The sequence below is a fragment of the Dioscorea cayenensis genome, unplaced genomic scaffold (genome assembly GCF_009730915.1).
Source record: "Dioscorea cayenensis subsp. rotundata cultivar TDr96_F1 unplaced genomic scaffold, TDr96_F1_v2_PseudoChromosome.rev07_lg8_w22 25.fasta BLBR01001861.1, whole genome shotgun sequence".
Lineage (NCBI taxonomy): Eukaryota > Viridiplantae > Streptophyta > Magnoliopsida > Dioscoreales > Dioscoreaceae > Dioscorea > Dioscorea cayenensis.
The window spans coordinates 3,638-8,556 of NW_024088252.1; the positions used below are offsets into that span (position 1 = coordinate 3,638).

Consider the following 4,919-nt stretch of genomic DNA (forward strand, 5'->3'; position numbering starts at 1 on the left):
GTAGGTAAGGGAGCATCTTATTTATATAGTTGATCCTCTTGTTGAACCAGTAGCTCTAGATCGAGAGCCGGATGCACCAGTAGTCAAGGCATAGCCAGTTGGTTTACCATCACTAGAAAAGGCAGAGGTAGCAGCATATGATAAACCACCATTAGTTCGATCAGCACCTGACAAGGTCTTTTGTTGTCGGCACCATAACTTTGTACCTGGCTTCGCATCTGATGGCTTTTGGTATTTCTTCATAGTCTGATGCCCTATGGTAGAGATTATAAGTTTCGTGATCAAGAGGTATTTTTAGTGATCGAAAGGAAGAGTCTGAATTTAGGGATCGAGACCCTAGGGACCCTACAGGGCAATACCCTACGGGACAAAAATGCTACAGGACTTTAGTTACATATCCCTAGCCAGCTCCAGTTCCGGCTCAAGAGGTTCATTTAGATCCAGCAGTTCCGGGGCGGGGAAGACGTGCTTATCAAATCTGTGCTTTCGTCAATACCAAACCACATTATGTCCGTTACCCGGTTGCCTGCTAAGATCATAGAGGCGCTTGAGTCTACATCCCGAAAATTTATGTGGGCAGGCACCGCTGACTCGGGGTCAATCCACCCGGTCAAGTGGGATACGGTTTGTAAACCTTTGCACGCGGTTGGCCGGCTAAATTTGGAATCTTAAAGTCCAAAACGTGGCTTTTCAAGCGAAGCAGTATTGGAGATTAAAAATGGATGGATCGTCAATGTGGGCCAAAGAGGTGAGGGCACAAAGTATGGTTCAGGGTCATCGGAGTTCTCCGTGGGTAGGCGCACGCGTTCGGTGTCGTCGGCCTGGAAATCGATCGGAAAAACTGCCCCTTTTGTGAATCGCCACACAAAATGGAGCGTTGGGGACGGATCCTTGGTTAAGGTGTGGAGGACTGAGGGACCACGCCCTTTAAATTAAATAGGGCGGCTACTGTCCGGGATTGGTGGCGCGTCCCTTCGATGCGACAGTCAACTCCCCTGTTCGACGACTCGGAGTTGGGTTGGAATAGGTCCCCTAATATCCTCTGTTTGGGACCAGCCATAGGCTTACATAATCCAAGAATATCCAAGGGCCTGGTCTGGTCAATCTGACAGACCGGTTTGGGCCTCGATCGGTCCGGCGTATATATGGTGAAGTCTGCCCTACAGGCAGCTTCTTTCCGATGGGCCACATTCATTCTTCGGGTTTCGTAAATGAGTAGTGGAAGTGAGATCGATCAGTCAAGTTATGCCGCAAAGGAAGCCAAAAAGCTCACAGACTCAAATAACTTGTTTAGCTTGAACCTTTTTTTACCAGGTGTATTATAGTTAAAAAAAAGCGAAGCGGAAGCACGTCTTTATGAATCAGACTTTGTCCCAACCCGCGAACTACTTTCCAATCCATCCACTGATTTTTCACTCAGGCCTACATCCAATCCAATAATGAGGACTCGGTCTATCTACGTTATCATTCCCATTCAAGCAAAAACTCACTCAATTCAATGGACGTGAGCGGGGAGACCCTCACGTACGGTTTTTAGGGGGATCCAGCCGAAAGACCGGCCAGCGCCCACCCGACTAAAGGGACTGAGAAGTTAATTGAGTACAAAATGTATCTTCAAGATTTACCTTATTCTGATCATTTAGAGGGCGATCGTGAGTCACTCGAATGAAGTCCTCCGCTTCTTTTCGGAGGTGCTGACCCGCAGCGAGGCAGATATGACTAAGTGACATATTGAATATGGCGATGACAATAGCATGTCGTAGAAGGAGATAACAGGTGGAGCCAACGACCCACTAAGACTCACGTATCTACAACTACATCCCCGAGCGTCAGTCAAACGGAGGCTTGAATGCAAAACGCCAGCGGAATAATCGACCGGACAGAGGCTAGGGGCTGCTTCCTTCCCACCGCGTCCTTCCTTGTGTGTCGGAGATACAAAAGCGAGTGCACCGGAAAAGAACAGGAACTGGGTCGATCTATTCCATGGTGAAGCATCCGAAGCATAACTCGCACACTCACACGATTTTTGCCGAGAGATAGGAGCATTCGGTGGAACCGGTGAACTACACTTGCTTCTTGATAGATGTGTGGGACAGAGGGCTCGTGGTACCTGCTGCCCACCCTTACTCGCTTTGATAACCGTGTGAACGGAGAGTGGGCAGAGCAAAAAGGGAAGGAGGCCCCTCATACGGAGTCGCACACTTGAGCAGTGTGGGAGACTGTAGAATGGGTCGAGTAAATTCCCTTGGGGCCGATAAAATCACTGACGTAAGTCTTTTTTTAATTTAATTTTTTTAAAAAAAGTCTTTCTTTTTGTTTGTTATGAAAAAAAGGAAGGCAGAGGTAAGTACTTTGAATGGCGAAAGACAGAGTGGCTCGGTAGGGAAGGAATGGTCAATCGTCAAGTCAAGGATGACTCTTTGTTGGCGAAACAATAGGGGGCCAGTGATTCTCTGAGCCGGTCTTTCTTTCCAACACCTCGGGAAACCGGGTCGAGATAGATGACAGCACCTTTTTTTCTCCACCGGAAGGCGCACTTCTATTCTTCTTCCGGGTTCACCTCCACCCCAGCCCGGAAATAGAACCCAGCCCCCCTTCTGATCCATTCATTTCTGCAAGCAGGCGGGATCCAGAGCTAAACCCCTCCTATTCGAGGCCGGGTGGCCTCGCCCCCACAAGCACCCAACCTTCCTTTTTGCTCTTCCTTCGGTTTGGCTCCACGAACGCGCCACCCTAGGAGCCCCACTCATATTCAAAAAGGTGCCCAACTTTCAAGACAATTATAAAAAGTAGTTAGGCTGCTATTTTCCCAATATTATGGAATAGCATGGCCCGGGGCTAAGGTCACTCTAGTGAGAGAACCATGTTATGGGTGACCTTATTGCACGGTTCAGAGAGCACTTATGTATGTGATGCAAGTGAACGTGTACCAAAAAGCTGTCGTAAGGTTTTGTTGTTCGTTCCGTCGTTGACCCTATCTATGTTTCTATGATGGCCCAAGAACACACTCATTCTTCAGCTGTAGAGAGACTTTTGAATTACGAGGTACCATTACGAGCTCAATATATACGAGTGTTATTCCGTGAAATAACTCAAATTTCAAATCATTCACTTGCTTCAACTACTCATGCTATTGATGTGGGAGCATCAACTCCATTCCTTTGGGCTTTTGAGGAGCGGGAGAAATTGTTGGAATTTTATGAAAGAGTCCCGGGAGCCAGGATGCATGTTAGTTTCATACGACCCGGTGGAGTGGCACAAGATCTGCCACTTGGCTTATGTCGAGATATAGATTCCTCCACACAACAATTTGCTTCGTATCGACGAATTAGAAGAGATGTCAACCGACAACCGTATCTGGAAACAATGATTAGTGGATATTGGTACTATCTCTGCACAGCAAGCAAACGATTGGGGATTCAAGTGTGTAATGTTAAGAGGTCGCATGCATATGAAGATATTGATAACAATATGGGGGAAGTTCCCATCAGTGCAACAACGGTTCTCGCCTCGACCCTACTTAAGCATGCATATGTTGTCAAGAAGATTTTGTGTGAAGCCTTGAGACCGATGAGCGATCCGCAGTGCACGGAGTCGCTGGCACTACTCGTCGGCGAGCACGTGAGAGTCGATTCCTCGGCCCAAGAATCTACTCTTACTTCCTCTTTGCGTATTGTCTAGCCGAATGATTCAAGGGTTTCTCTAATCTATTACTTGAAATAAAAGAACTACAAATGGAGTCTATGATAAGGTAGGGGTATAAAATCGGGGAAAGAAATGGTCACGGATGCGGATTCCCTTTGGGGCTAATAAAGTGCAAAGGGTGCTAAGAATGTCATGCAATTGAAGGTTTGGACCCTAGAGATTTCCTAAATTAGATCAACCCGATGGTCATGGCAATTAACCCCTAATCCGGTATAAGTATTGACACAGAAATTTCTTCCGATCAAATCCTCATACGATTGCATTAACAAGTGGGGAAACCCTCAATTAGGGCCGGAACACAACTTGGTCTAGCCCCTAATGGTGGAGGGTATAGAATACCCGATGGTCACGGCGATTCAGTACATGAATCCCCTTCCAAAACTTGGTGTGTCTAGTACAAGGCCGATGGTCACGCTACCAAGTACAACCTAGCAGCTTGGTTTACAGTAGTTCTCATGTAAGCAAACACATCAAATGCACCAAGAATGAATCACAAATACACAATAATTGCAATAGACAAAAATTAAATCATCCAAATATTACAAGTTCACCCCAAGGTTAACCAAAGATCCGTGACCTTTGGGATCTACTCGCTCCATGCAAACAAATACAAGCAACAAGTCCATGAAAACAACTCACAAATGGCATAAGAAAACTCCCTCAAACAATAGAAGTAGGAAGACAAGCCAAGCTAGGTGGAAATGCTTCCACGGACGCCGTGATGGGGACGGCTTTCCTCGCCATCTACAAACTCCCAAAGAAGAGATCGGTGAAGATCTAGCCAAAACCGAGCTTCTCCCTTTGATTTCCCTTCTCCAAAACGTGTGATCTTGCCTCTTAAAGACTGGTGAAAATCGGCTCCAAGAACTCTCCCCAAAAACTCATCCCCTTGCCCTACAAAAATCGCTTTCATTTATATCCCGTCAGTCCATGCGGGCATCCATGCGGGCGCATGGAGCCCGTGGAAGCTCATAGCCAAATGCCGAGAGCAAGAACAATGACTTGCTACAATACCGCCTACAAGAACCGAGTATTGAGAATTTCCGAAGAAACCTTACGGGCATCCATGCGGGCGCATGGAGCCCGTGGAAAACTCACGACCAAATGCCCACAAAGCAAGAACAATGACCTACTACAATACCGCCATACGTTGTCGCTTATAGTGCCGGGACCCCAAAAATGTCTGCTTTTTGGTGTCGAATTCATCCGATTTA

At 46.9% G+C, this 4,919-nt stretch overlaps 1 pseudogene; it reads left to right on the forward strand.

The window, feature by feature from the left end:
- Nucleotides 1–1,211: 1,211 nt before the first annotated feature.
- On the forward strand, nt 1,212–3,565 carry LOC120257100 (annotated as a pseudogene).
- Nucleotides 3,566–4,919: the final 1,354 nt, after the last annotated feature.